This window comes from Sus scrofa, chromosome 5 (assembly GCF_054392235.1).
Source record: "Sus scrofa isolate SSC_HxYL_T2T_F1_AM1 chromosome 5, Sscrofa_HxYL_maternal_Yorkshire_Landrace_v2.0, whole genome shotgun sequence".
Classification (NCBI taxonomy): domain Eukaryota; kingdom Metazoa; phylum Chordata; class Mammalia; order Artiodactyla; family Suidae; genus Sus; species Sus scrofa.
The window spans coordinates 34,800,566-34,816,479 of record NC_139387.1 but is presented as its reverse complement, the minus strand read 5'-3'; the positions used below and the strand labels follow the sequence as shown (position 1 = coordinate 34,816,479).

The 15,914-nt window shown below is 36.6% G+C and overlaps 1 protein-coding gene across 50 annotated transcripts in view; it reads left to right on the top strand.

The window, feature by feature from the left end:
• Positions 1-15,914, top strand: part of GRIP1 (glutamate receptor interacting protein 1) — a 766,103-nt gene that overhangs the window by 604,202 nt on the left and 145,987 nt on the right. The window lies entirely within an intron of this gene.

Here is a 15,914-nt window from a genome sequence, read left to right as displayed (position 1 = left end):
AATGAACCGTATGTCCCCCTGTAGCAGACAGAAAGTCACCAATACTATGTTATTACTCTGTTCGAGTTCAGGAAGAGGTGAGTGGTACTTCTCAGCAATTTAGGGTTCTTATGTCAACAGATTCTTTAATAGCATCTCATTTTGTCAGCATGTTTCACCTAGCATTCAACTCTCATATGTGGATTACCCTTGGGGAGGAAAGTCTTTTCCTCTCCAAATCACAAAAATAGTATTATTGACTTAGGGGCTGGTAATTTTTCTTTTACTTTACAGAGACTGGAAATAGTAGGGGATTCCTTTCTTTCCTGTAACTCCACAATGTGCAACCAGCTAATCAGAATTAATGGAAATTACCATTTTTTTAATAACCAGATTTAGGAACAAAGAAAGGAAAGGGACGTATAGTATCATTGATTAAAATGCAAAGTTGAGTACAATATTCTTTGTTTAATGATCCCAATAGAAAGTAATTCTATTTCTACACTCACAACTGTAGTAAAACGGGAAAGATATTCTCATGTGACTTTTCCATGTGAAGAGAGACCAAAGTTTTCTGAAATGTTGATTAAGGCAGAGAAATTATGAGAGAATGAATTAAAACCCGAAATTGAAACTTTACTTATGTTTTACATACTTCTTACAATTATCAGACTTGATTGTGTGACCTGACTTTACCAGCATGTTTTATGCTGGTGAAATGTAGCCAAGAAAAAGAGACTTATCTTGTAGCTGCAAACTCTTTTATTTCCCATTCTGTATGCTTCATGTAGAACAGCATTGCTTGAAAGTATTCTTAATCTGTCTCCTGGCCTGAAATGTCTTAGAGAGGTATAAAATTTCCTAAAAGACTTAAAGGGTGAGAGCTAAGGAGTTCTTAGCAGGGCAAATGGTATGATATGCCCTTGACATGAAAAGGTCAGGAATAATTTAAATTTTCCTCTCTTCATTATTCCTTTCTCTTGTCTTCTCTTTCTCCATCTTTTCTTTCTCTCTTTTTTTTTTTTTTATTTGGCATCTGAGCTAGGTGATTTGGGTTCTGTTTTCAACTCTACTGATTTCTAGCTATTGTTTGGACAATGTTACTAACCTCCCTGTGCCTTAGTTAACTCATTTGTTAAATGGAGACTAGCAGAGCCTATTATAAAAGGCAGTTATGAGGATAAAATAAAATTATGTGAGTGAAATATATTTAAATGATGATCCAATATATTATTAACATTAAAAATTGAAATAGATGTTTGACATGTTTAACTCATTCATTCAGTCTACAGATATTTCTTTTTTAGTATTTCTGCTTACTGGCAGATACCAGGAATATAGAAGTAAACAAAAGAGATCTGACCCCTTCCCTTATGAAGCTTGCAGTTGACAAGGAGGAGAAACAGTAAACAGGAACGTGACCAAACAAATAAACACTCAGAAAGTGTGATCATTACCTACCATGAAGGGAATGAACTGGATTGTGTAATAGGGAATAAGGGGAGGCACAGATGAGGCTTGGCAAATGCCAATAGGGAATCAGTGATGAGGTGGTAGGTAGGCAAAAACCTGAAGGATGAGAAGGAGCCAGCTACCAAAACTGTAAGGTCTCTGCAGTCCACCTCAGAAAGACAAGGGCTCCCCATGGGAATGGGCACTGTTTAAGAGGAGAGCCCTCTGCATCTCATTATTACCAAAGTCAGGAGGGGATGGGGTGACTCACCTGTCCACCTCTTCCCAACTCACACTCTCATTCTGAATAATACCTGACAGTTTTCACAGCCCAGAGTTCTCAGATACCCCCTAATATAGGGAAAAGTGCCATCAGGGAGGAAACTCATTAAAAGTTTCTCTAAGTTGCTAGATATAAGATCAGTATACAAAACTCAGTTACATTTCTATATACCAGCCAAAACCAGAAAGTAAAATTTTTAAGATACCATTTATAATAGCAATAAAACAATAATGTTACTATAAGGAATAAATATAACATATCTATATCTATGTTCCCATTAGATATAGATGATGTAGATACTGATATAGATACAGATAAGCATAGATATAAAAGAATACTTAAATAAATGAAGACCCACATCAGGATCATGGGTAGGAAAGCTTGCAATCTAAAACATGTCATTTCTGGAGGTGGGATCAAGATGGTGGAGTTGTAAGACATGGTGCTCACCTTTTCCTACAAACACACCAACAAAAATCATCTACATGTAGAACAATACACAGAACATCTACTGAATGCTGGCAGAAGACCTTAAACCTCCAAAAAGGGCAAGAAACCCTCCAAATAACTGGATAGAACAAAGGGAACACAGAGTGAATATGAAAGGATTAAGAGCAGATATGAATAGTAATGCAGATTACTTTAGAAAAGAACTAGAAAATATAAGGAGGAGCCAAGAAAAATTAGAAAATTCATTTGCAGAGTCGCAGGTTGAGTTAAAGACACCGAAGAGCAGAATGAATAATGCAGAGGAACGAATAAGTGACTTGGAAGATAGAATAATGGAAATCACTCAATTAGGACAGCAGAAAGAGGACCAAATGAAAAAAACACGGAAGCAACATAAGAGATCTAAGGGATAATATAAATTATGCATAGACCAATCTATGCATAATAGGGATTCCAGAAGGAGAAGAAAAAGAAAAGGGGATTGAAAATATATTTGAAGAAATTATGGCTGAAAATTTGCCAAATCTAAAGGAAACAGATATCCACATGGAGGAATCCCAGAGGGCCCCAAACAAGTTGAACCCAAACAGGCCCTCACAAAGACATATTATAATAAAAATGCCAAAAGTTAAAGAGAGGATTCTAAAGGCAGCAAGAGAAAAGCAAAGAGTTAATTGTAAGGGAATCCCCATAAGGCTATCAATTGACTTCTCTATGGAAACACTACAGGCCAGTAGAGAGTGGCAAGATATATTCAAAGTTCTAAAAGGGAAAATTTGCAGCCTAGAATACTCTACCCAGCAAGAATATCATTTAAAATAGAAGGAGAAATAAAGATTTTCTCCAACAAACAAAAATTAAAAGAATACAACAATACTAAACCCATTCTAAAAGAAATACCAAAAGGTCTCCTTTAAATAAAAAAGAAGAAGAAATAGGATGGAGGAAATCACAATTGGAAATAGTCATGTAAATAAGCCAGTATACAAATCTAAAAGGAATTAAAAAAAAAAAACCTATTGTAAAAGTGATGATAAACACAAGGAACAGCAAAAGGATAAACATGAAGATGTTAAAAAAGGATATCAAAATCATAAAATATGGGGAAGGAACAAAAGAAAATCCAGACTCTCCTAAGAATGTGTTTGAACCTATATGACTATAAAGCTAAAGCAAGCAGATATAGGAAGGGGTTGATATACTTGAAAAACAAGGCAACCACAAATCAAAACCACACAATATATTTACAAAGACTAAAAAGAAGGGGACACAATCATCAAATAAAAAGAAATCATCCAACCAATGAAAGAAAGGAACAAAAGAGAAACATAGAATCACCTGGAAAACAAGGTTTGAAATGGCAATAAATACCTATTTATCAATAATTACCTTAAATGTCAATGAACTGAATGCTTCAATCAAAAGACACAGAGTGGCAGAATGGATAAAAAAAAAAAAAATAAGAGCCTACAATATGCTGCATACAAGATTCTTACTTTAGGGCAAAGGACACATATAAATTGAAAGTGAGGGGATGTAAAAAGGTATTTTATGTGAATGGAAAAGACAGGAAAGTGGGAGTTACCCTCCTCGCATCAGACAATAGACTTTAAAACAAAGTCCATAAAGAAAGACAATGAAGGACACTGTTTGGTGATAAGAAGGATCATTTCAAGAAGAGGATATGATAGTCATCAAGGTATATGCCCCTAATACAGGAATACCCAAATACATACAACAAATACTAACAGACATAAAAGGAGAAATTGATGGGAATACAATAATAGTAGGAAAATTTAACACCCCATTCACATCAATGGACAGGTCCTCTAGACAGAAAATCAGTGAGGCATTAAGAGATCCTTAATGACACAATAGATGTTAGTATTTTCAGGACATTACATCCAAAAAAAACCCAGAATATACATTCTTTTCAAGTGCACATGGAACATTCTCAAGGACTGACCACATACTGGGGCACAAAACCTCAACAAATTTAAGAGTATAGAAGTTATTTCAAGTATCTTCTCTGACCACAATGGCATGAAACTAGAAATCAACCACAGCAAAAGAAATGAGAAAAAACTAACTACATGGAGACTAAACAACATGCTACCAAAAAACTAATGGGTCAATAAAGGAAATCAAAAGGGAAATTTAAAAATACATTGAGACAAATGGAAATGAACACACAACCATCCAAAACCTCTAGGATGCCCACAAAAACAGTTCTTAGAGGGAAGTTCATAGTGATACAGGTCTTCCTCAAAAAAGAAGAGAAATCTCAAATCAACAACTTAACCTACCACCTAAAGGAATTAGAAAAAGAAGGACAAACAAAACCTAAAGTCAGCAGAGGAAGGAAGTCATAAAGATTAGAGAGGAAATCAATAAAATAGAGATTCCAAAAAAACAAAAGAAAAATAGAGATTCAAAAAAACAAAAGAAAAAAAGAAAAACCAAGAGCTTGTTCTTCGAAAGGGTGAACAAAATTGGAAACCCTCTGGCCAGACTCACCAAGAAGAAGAGAGAAAGAACTCAAGTAAACAAAATAAGAAATGAAAAAAAGGAGAAAGGTAAATGGATGCAGAAATAAAAAAAACCATAAGCGAATACCATGAACAATTATATGCCAACAAATTTGGCATTCTAGAAGAAATGGACAACTCTCTAGAGATGTACAGCCTGCCAAAACTGAATCAAGAAGAAATAGATCAATTGAACAGACCAGTCACTAGAAATGAAATTGAATATGTCATAAAAACAATCCCTACAAACAAAAGTCCAGGACCAGATGGCTTCACAGATGAATTCTACCAAACATACAAAGAAAAACTTATACCCATCCTTCTTAAACTTTTCCAAAGGGCTAAAAAAGAAGAAATAATCCCAAAGACATTTCATGAAGCCACCATAACCCTAATACCAAAGCCAGACAAAGATACTACCAAAAAGGAAAATTATAGGCCAATGTCTTTGATGAATAGAGGTGCAAAAATTCTCAACAAAATTTTAGCCAACTGAATCGAACAATATATAAAAAAGATCATACATCATGACCGTGTGGGATTCATCCCAAATTCACAAGGATATTTCAACATATGTGGATCAATCAGTATCATACACCACATTAACAAAAGTCAAAAACCACATGATCATCTCAATAGATGCAGAAAAAGCATTTGACAAAATCCAACATCCATTCATGATAAAAACTCTTACCAAAGTGCATATAGTGGGAACATACCTTAACATAATAAAAGCCATGTATGACAAATCCACAGCCAATATAATACTCAATGGAGAAAAGCTGAAAGCCTTCCCACTAAAATCTGGAACAAGACAAGGATGCCCACTCTCACCACTTTTATTCAACATAGTATTGGAAGTCCTAACCATAGCAGTCAGACAAACAAAAGAAATAAAAGGTATCCAAATTGGAAGAGAAGAGGTAAAATTGCCACTCTATGCAGATGACATGAGACTATATAGAAGAAGCCCAAAGGACTCTAAACAAAAATGACTTGAACTGATCAACAAATTCATTAGCAAAGTAGCAGGATACAAGATTAACATTCAGAAATCAGTTTCATTTCTGTATACTAACAATGAAATATTAGAAAAGAAATACAAAAATATAATACCTTTTAAAATCGCACCCCCAAAAATTAAATACCTAGGAATAAACCTGACCAAGGAGGTGAAAGACCTCCATGCTGAGCACTCTAAAACATTAATCAAGGATTAATGAAACATTAAAGAGGATTCAAAGAAATGGAAGGATATTCCATGCTCCTGTTTTGGAAGAATTAAAGTCATTAGAATGGCAATACTACCCAAAGAAATCTACAGATTCAATGCAATCCCTATTAAATTAACCATGACATTTTTCACAGAACTAGAATATACAATCCAAAAATTTATATGGAATCATAAAAGACACAGAATTGCCAAAGCAATCCTGGGGGGGGGGGGACAAGCAGGAGGTATAACTCTCCCAGGCTTCAGACAATATTACAAATCTACAGTAATCAAGACAGCATGGTACTGGTACAAAAACAGACATACAGACCAATGGAACAGAATGGAAAACCCAGAAATAAACCCAGACACCTATGCTCAAGTGATCTTTGACAAAGAAGGCAAGATTATAAAATGGGAAAAAACAATCTCTTCAGCAAGTGGTACTGGGAAAAAACATGTAAATCAGTGAAACTAGAACATACCCTCACACATGATAAAAATAAATTCAAAATGGCTTAAAGACTTAAACATAAGACAAGACACCATAAAACTCCAAGAAGAGAACATGGGCAAAACTTTCTCTGACATCAACCATACAAATATTTTCTTAGGTCAGTATCCCAAGGCAATAGAAATAAAAATAAATAAATAAATCCATGGGACCTAATCAAACTTGGAAGCTTTTGCACAGCAAAGGAAACCATAAAAAAAAAAAGACAACCTACAGAATGAGAGAAAATCATTGCAAATGATTCAATCAACAAGGGCATAAATTCCAAAATATATAAACAACTCATACAACTCAATAACAAAAAAAAAAAACAACCCAATCGAAAAATGGTCAGAAGACCTAAATAGACATTTCTTCCAAAAAGAAAAAACATGCAGATGGCCAACAGGCACATGAAAAAATCCTAAACATCACTAATTATTAGAGAAATGCAAATCAAAACTACAGTGAGGTACCTACCACCTCACACCAGTCAGAATGGCTGTCATTAATAAGTCTACAAATAACAAATGCTGGAGAGGGTGTGGAGAAAAGGGAACCCTCCTACACTGTTGGTGGGAATGGAAATTGGTACAACCGCTATGGAAAACAGTATGGAGGTAACTCATAAAACTAAATACAGAACTACCATATGATCCAGCAATCCCACTCCTGAGCATATATCAGGACTAAACTTTCATTGAAAAAAATGCATGCATCCGTATGTTTATAGCAGCACCATTCACAGTAGACAAGACATGGAAACAACTTAAATGTCCATCAACAGAGGAATGGATTAAGATGTGATATTTATATATATATAAAAATATAAATATATATATATCAAATGGAATACTATTCAGCCATAAAAAAGAACAAAAGTGCCATTTACAGCAATATGGATGGAACTAGAGACTCTCATACTAAGTGAAGTAAGTCAGAAAGAGAAAAGACACCCTATGATATCACTGATATCTGGAATCGAATATGTGGCACAGATGAACCTATCTACAGCAAAGAAACTCATGGGAGGGACTGGGAGTTTGGGGTTAGTAGATGCAAACTATTGCATTTGGAGTGGGTAAGCAATGAGATCCTGCTGTATAGCACAGGGAACTATATGCAGTCACTTGTGATGGAACATGATGAAGGATAATGTAAGGAAAAGAATATGTATATATGTGTGTGTATATATATATAATGTATACGTATATGTGTGTGTGTATACACACATACATATATAACTGGATCACTTTGCTGTGCAACAGAAATTGACAGAACATTGTAAGTCAGCTATAATAAAAATTTTTTTCAATAAAGTAAGTTAAAATATCTCATTTCTCTCAAATGCATTCATACATTCTACTAAAAATTTTAGAAGAATTTTGGGGGGACTTTAAGCTGTTTCTAAAATACATATGGAATAAGAAAAGTGGGAGGGGGAAAAACAGCTAAAATATTTTTGAACCAATATGAAAGCAGAGAAACATGTCCTACGCAATATCAAGACTCATTCTAAAATTGTGTCGTGAAATCTATGTGATGTTTATATGGGGTAATAAAGAAACCAATGGAAGAGAATCAAATGCTACAGACCACTGCAAGTATGTAAGCAGAAATAAGCTAACATCAGTGGGGAACAGTTGAGCTTGTCAGTAAATGATACTGAGTCAATAATTTAACCACATAGGAAAAAAATTCAATTAATTTCCTACTTTTATCACATGCGAAAATAAATTCTGTGTTTACATAACCTTTCCCAACAGACTGCTGTTATAAATAACTGGAATGAATATCCTTTTACCCAAATCTTTGTGTATATTTCTGATTTCACTAAGTCAAAGGGCATGTTTCTTTTTTAAATAATGATACATAGATCCAGTTTCCTCCAGAAAGGTTATACTATTTTATATTACTAACAGAAATGTTTTAAGTGAACCTGTGTCACCAGAGCACCAGATGCAACATTGAATAGTGTTATTTTTAATCTTTCTAACTTAAGTAAAAATTGCATTTATATTTTAATTTACTTGTTTAAAAATTTCTAGTGCAACTAAATGTCTTTTTGTATGAACACTAGCCATTTTCTTTTCTTACTCTCTGCTTATGTCTTGTATGCAGTTTTGCTATTGGAGGTGCTCTTAGTTTTGATTTTGGTTTTTTAATTGATTTTATAACTATGTATGTATGAAGTTCTTACCAGTTTTTGGTAAAAACTCTTCTTTATAGTTTATTTCCCCTGACATATTGAAGTTTCTTTTTTTTAAATTTGGATCTAGTATTTTTCTTAGGATTAAAATATTATTTTTTTTCTACTAAAGTTACCTAGTATCCTTGGATTATTTAATGAAGAATCCATTGCATACCCACTAATTTTTTTTAAGTCATACATTAAGTTGTTAAATATACTAGACTCTGCATCTTGACTAGCTAGTCTGATTGTATCTAGTTTCACACCAGATTTCAGGATAGGACTTTTGAATTGATAGTCTTAGCATAAGAGCTCTTATTATCATACAAAGACATTTATTTTTGGGAAACTTTATCTGCATACTACATGTATTATGTTATTCAAGTGTTGCTAACTTTATATAGCAAATGGGAAAACTTTGATTTGGAGTTTTTATTTCTTTTTAAATTCCCTTTTCTCTGTTTTCTTCTGTTTACCTCCCTGTGTGCTTGCTTACTTTCTCTCAGCCTTTTCTCTGGTTAAAAGGAATAAAATGAGTTGTTTATATAACACAGCCTCCTAGTTACTCTGAGATACCTAGTTGATATTTCTTTTGAACTCTTTGGAAGTCAGAGTGCCATTACTAATAGTTTGCCACTCTCATGGGGGGGTGGGGAGAATTCTAATATTCTGTAGGATATTTGATAATAATTAAAAAAACAGATTTTATAAAATGGCTTTACTTTTAACAGCATCTAAGCAGAAAAGGATATGTAATAGGAAAAGTTTCAGTAAACCAGAATTTTAGTACCAAAGATACTGGTATTTTATTTGCTAATATGAGTTAAACATCTATTTTATGTCTCCTAAGAATCTAGATTACATACTGCATACTGATCTAAAGACTATCAATTTTTGGCATTCCTTTTGTGGCTCAGTGGTTAATGAATCTGACTAACATCCATGAGGACACAGGTTCGATCCCTGGCCTTGCTCAGTAGGTTAAGGATCCAGCATTACTGTGAGTCGTGGTGTAGGTCGCAGACATGGCTCAGATCCTTCATTGCTGTGGCTGTGGTGTAGACCAGCAGCTACAGCTCCGATTCAACCCCTAAACTGGGAATCTCCATATGCCGCAAGTGCAGCCCTAAATAGCAAAAAAGAAAAGAAAAGAAAAAAAAAAAGACTATCAATTCTCTTTATACATAATATACTCATAGGATACTATGGAAAATGTGTTGATATATGCATTAAATTATCTGGATTCATGTTCAGTGCTTTTTAGCAGTCTCCCTTGATATTAGACTCAATGATTTCATTTCTTTGTATAATCTTTTTCTTCTATCAAGAATAATGATATTTACCCTATCAAGCTCGTTGGGATATGAAAATCCTCATTAATTAAACTTTCAAAATAAAAGGCTATTTATCTTTAAAGGGAACCAGGAGATATTTAGAAATAACAAGGAAATAAAATTCTGAAAGAATGCTGTATAAAATTCAAAGTTTATGGGCCCCCATCCAAACACCTATCACTCTTAGATAAAGCTACATGGATGTAAAAATTGCAATAGAAGACTTAAAGTTTTAAATTTAGAAAATGAGGAACAATTGATTAGTAACATATGATTAGTAACAATTGATTAGTAACATATGATTAGTAACATCAGTTACGAATGATAGAAACTAACTTAAAATAGCTTAAGGAGGGAATTGATTAGCCTACAAAAGTGAAGAGTCCAGGATTCACCCTGGCTTCAGACACACATTCAGTCCTGTCACAGGTGTTCTGTCCGTCAGGTCTCTTTGCCTGGGAAAAGCTCTCCTTGTGTCATATCCAGATGGTCCCAGACCACCACAAGTCTATGTTATGTTGAGAGTTCATGATGCCAGAGAAAGAAACAAAACTGGATCTCCCCTAGTGACTTAACTTGGAGCAAATGTTAACCACCTCACTAATCACTAAGTCCAGGGATAGAGTGTACCTACTGCTCTTTAGTAGGTGAGGAAAGAATGTATTGAACAGAATGAGACCACGAAGGGCACTTCCCTCAAAGCAGATGATGTTGGATGGATGAAAGCAATAAGTTGTGCATATGAAGTTACCATTTGATGTTAAATGTTATATTCCCACAAACAGCATATGAGCATTTTCTTTTGTTCACCAGCACTTGGTATTCTCAGGCTGTTTCGTAGTAACCATTCTGATGGGTAAGTAGTGGTACCCCATGGTAAAATGAATGTATGTTTCCTGAATGAATAATAGTACAAAGCACCTTTTCATGTGCCACTCAGACATTCTTATTGCCTTGTTGTTACTTTTAACACTTTCATTTATTTGCATACTATTAAAATGATGTCACATTATAGCTTAGGAAGCCTCGTGTGTCTATAATGATACATAGAAATGCTGATTTTATTGATATGCTATTAAAAGCCCACAAATTATTTTGTGGGGAATGCATATGTGCATATGCAGAGATACCGGTATCTCTGATGTGTCTTCGGTAAATTGTAGCAAATTCAGTAGTCTTTTTGAGAAAGCTGTTGAAACTGCCAGTTTTATTCACCAAAGTTGAATTTAGTCCATATCGAAATTTTAGAGAAAATTCAGAGATAAGCCTGGTAGGACTAGGTCTGGGAGGAAAGTCAGAGTTGAATTTTGGATGTGATCAGTTTGAGATGTCCATCTCTCATCCACGTGGAGGTGTGAGTATTTAAACCAGAAGTTCAATGCAGAGGTTAGGGCGGGAGGTATAAATTTTTGAGTCATCAGCACAGAGATGAACCCTAAAACCATGAGGCACCTTTTGGAAGTGAGCGGGGACAGAGAAGAGTGAGGCTCAAGGATGGAGCTCTGGGTCCTTCCAATAGTGACAGGTCAGAAGGGTGAAGAGGAACGTTTAAAATAAATTGAGAAGGAACATCCAGGGATGGAGATGGAGAACCAAGGCAGAGTGTGGAGTCATAGAAGCCAGATTTTCCCTTTGGGAAATGGTGGTAATTACGTTACCACACTCAAAAATTGCTGTGAGGAACGGAAGAGTTAGTGCATGTGTGACGTTTGGCCCATAATATGTGCTCAGTAAATATGAACTAATTATTTTCCATGTGTATAGGGAGAAAACCCTCCACTTCATTCTTGTTGAACATATTAACAAATGATTGGGTCTGCTGTTAGAAACCAGATAACCTAAAATGCAAGGGCAGCTTGAACATCTAGGGGTGAAAGTTCCCAAAACAAATGCTTCAATATAGTACCTTTTGAAGTCGGACACACTTGGTTATGAATCTTGACCCCCTGTCAACTTTAAAGTTATTTAGCTTCTCCAAACTTCAATTTTCCCATCTCTATATAGGGATGATAATATCCCTTTTTCAAAAGATTGATGAAAAGATTGAGTGAATACATAAAAAGTGCTTGTCATAACTAAACTAAACTGTTATTGAATACTAGGGAATACAGTTGACTGTTTCATGCTCCATTTCTCTAAAATGAACCTCAGGCCTCCCATTACCCTGAATTAAGCAGCAGCTAAGGCTTTATTCTGTGACAGTGTTAGGTCCTTGGTAGAAAGAATATTTGGAAAATGATGAGTTCAGGATGGCTTTTGTTTTCTAAAATTTATCAGAATACTTACTTTGCTTAAACTTTTGCTGAAAATATTTCTAAAATATGTTTTCAAGTATATGTATATTAAGGATACCTGGGTCTTTGGTAGAAGAGCATGCAGTTATCATTTTGAATTCAATCCTTAGGCCAGCATTATACAGTCAAGAAGTGCAGATGGTACAAAATATGTGCTCATTTATAATTTATTCAGGGTTTGTAAAAATCACGATTCTCTAATAATTATTTATTTCATGACTTTCCTCTTTCTTCCATGGGAAGAGCTAAGGAGGGCCTTCAGATCCTAGCCCAGGAACTTCTGTGGCTAGGGGCTATTCTCTTCCATGTGTTCAAAGCATTTCTGTGACACCAGCACCTTACAGCCCCTCCACGTCATGCCTGCTCCCCACAGGCATGTGAGTCTGTGACCCTTGCTCTATGCCAGGACCTTTCTGTTTCAGCCAACCTCGCTCCAAGTCACTGTAGGTTGTGTAGGCTTGCAGAAATAAGGTCCCACCAGCTAGAGGTTCCTGTTCCATGTAATCAACATTCTTCTCAGTCTAAGCTCATATTTCCCAAAACAGCTTGGTGAGGGCTCCTAGGAAGAATGTGTAGATGTGGGGCCGAGGGTCAGAGGTGAGAGCTAAGGTGCTCCACATAACTCATTCACACGGCCCCCACACGTACCCCTCTCAATGAGCCAATATCAGCTCCGCATTCTGTCTCTTGCTTCCTTCTGCTGGTCATACCCTGATTGTTTCCTGGGGCTTGGAACCAGATACCTACTTTGAAGGCTCATCACTAACAAGTCTGTTTAGGTTTCTGGGTCTCTGAAGTCATTTGGATAGTCTGATGTTAGCATAAAAGGTACTCATCAACATTTTCAAATACCTAACGCTAATGTAAGAATATAGACTACTGGGAGTTCCCGTCGTGGCTCAGTGGTTAACGAGTGCAACTAGGAACCATGGGGTTGTGGGTTCGATCCCTGGCCTCACTCAGTGGGTTAAGGATCCGGTGTTGCCGTGAGCTGTGGTGTAGGTGGCAGACACGGCTCAGATCCTGCATTGCTGTGGCTCTGGCATAGGCCTGCTGCTACAGCTCCGATTCATCTCCTAGCCTGGGAACCTCCATATGCTGTGGGAGCAGCCCAAGAAGTGGCAAAAGACAAAGAGAGAGAGAGAGAGACACTACTGTAGAATACCACCCAGGAGCTCCTTCTAGAAGTTTAGAAGTTTAGTATTATATTCAGTGTGATGAGGATGAGTGGTGCTATCAGGTAGGAGTAATGTAGATTAGTAATCTGATATCTATCTTTTCCCTAAGGGCCCATGTGACTATATTTTAGATGATATCCTATTGTGCTAGAATCAGAAGGGTCTTTTAAATCTTGTGGGCCACTGTTCCTCATTTGTAACATGAGGGGACTTAACCACATCATGTCAAAGGTCCTTCTAGCTCTAATAGCCTACAGCTAGACTTCAAATGTAGTAACTTCTCTTAAAAGATTTCAGAAGTTGGAGTTCCTGTCATGGCGCAGTGGTTAACGAATCCGACTAAGAACCATGCGGTTGCGGGTTCGATCCCTGCCCTTGCTCAGTGGGTTAACGATCCGGTGTTGCCGTGAGCTGTGGTGTAGGTCACAGACGCGGCTAGGATCCTGCATTGCTGTGGCTCTGGCGTAGACCCGCAGCTACAGCTCCGATTAGACCCCTAGCCTGGGAACCTCCATATGCCGTGGGAGTGGCCCCAAAAATGGAAAAAAGACAAAAAAAGAAAAAATTCAGAAGTTATCACTTTTTAAAATTGAGGTAACCATAGCTCCAAAGCAAAGCATTATACATAAAAATAATTTAAAATAACATTGTACTCTTGTTCGACCTGACATAAAAGGATAACCCCTTAAACCACTATTTAAAATGAAAAGTTGCTTCAGAGTGAGTGCTTTTAAAAGGCCTGGGGATGAAAACAGGCCTTGGCAGAATTGGGTTTCTGTCTACATTTGGGCACTGTCTGACAAAAAAAAAAAAGAAAGAAAGAAAAAGTTGGTTGTTTCCTTCGTTAATCATGTCAAACCCAGCAATCCAATTGACAGCTACAAATTTCCCAGGGATTATTTTCCAGCATCCCTCTAGTAGGCATAAGGCCGGCATGTTGTGGTAAAGACAGTATGTGCAAGGATCTTGATCTTAGCATTCTGAGACATTTAATAACTTAATGGAAAGTTGGTTAAAATTCCATCATTTTCAGATGGCGTATGATACTTCTAAAATCAAGCATGTCCCTTAAGGGGGAAATTAGCCCTTTGATTTAGTGTATTTTAGAAAGATGAAAAACTGAGGCCTGTCAGGGGAAATGTCTCTTCACATAAGTTTCTTTGAGGTCTGTATATGTCTTAGGTAAGCTAGAATTGCCTTTAATTTTGAGAGGAGTGGTTGACAGGTACTTCAAATGATGTTAAGGTCAGTTCTGGGCCATCGTTTTAGAGTACTACCAAAGTACTAATCAAGATTACTTTTCCCTTTGGTTGCATATTAATTGTATATTCTTCATTGTAAGGTGAGCTTCAAATAGTCTTCCACTGGGGAAAAATTACTCATCTTTAGATCTTCTCTTAACCATCATAGTCTCTTACTAGAGGATCCAACTTCCAAAGAAACAAAAGACCATAAAGTTCCCTGTGAGGCATGAAACTCTCCTACCTCATTTCTCCATATTTTAGTGATCTTTGTTCAAGAGAATCAATTTCAGTGCTTGATATATAGTAAGATTTTTTTCATTATTATTTTTTAGGATGATTTGTGGTATACCAGTGGGTATTAAAGTTATCAGGTTGACTCCACCAGTCATAATATCCAGGGGATAATCTACGTGTTTATTACTACTAGTGTCTAGTTGAGACACTGAAAATGGCTAGCAGATGCCCCTGTCATAGCAGCATGATGCAGCTGCTGACACAATAATACCCACTGGTCAGTCCGCCTGTCTCCTGGATCTTATGTATGTCAGGCCTCATCACCACTGTGTAATGGTGGGAACCACCCTGCTCTGTCTTCATGAAGTCAGGAGGTCAGAGCATTTTGAGAAGGACCCTCTGGTTTACTTTAAGATGAATGAAGAATTTCTCTACTGTAAATTCTCAGAAGCAAGTTGACGTCAAGTTTTTAATTTACATGTCCTCGAGAACATAGCAATACCCAGCATCCTCTTTCTGTAACATCTGGTTCTGATCACCTGAAGATATTGTGTTGGTAGCAATAAAATAAGAAAGGGAAAGAAAAACTATATCCAAAAGAATTGGAGGAGTTCCCGTCGTGGCTCAGTGGTTCACAAATCTGACTAGGAACCATGAGGTTGCAGGTTCGATCCCTGGCCTTGCTCAGTGGGTTAAGGATCTGGCGTTGGCGTGAGCTGTGGTCTAGGTCGCAGACGCGGCTCGGATCCCAAGTTGCTGCAGCTCTCAAGTAGGCCAGCAGCAAAAACTCCAATTGGACCCCCTAGCCTGGGAACCTCCATATGCCACGGGAGTGGCCCAATAAATGGCAAAAAGACAAAAAAAAAAGAAGAAGAATTGGGTATAATTCCCTGTGCTATCCAGTAGGCTTTTACTTGATCTCTCTGGGGCCAGCACAACCTGGCATTAATCCCACTTAAGATGACCGTAACATCTAATGGTGTAATTCACAGGAAACATCCAATAATTGACTGCTAGAGACTACATATCCTAAAGATGTAT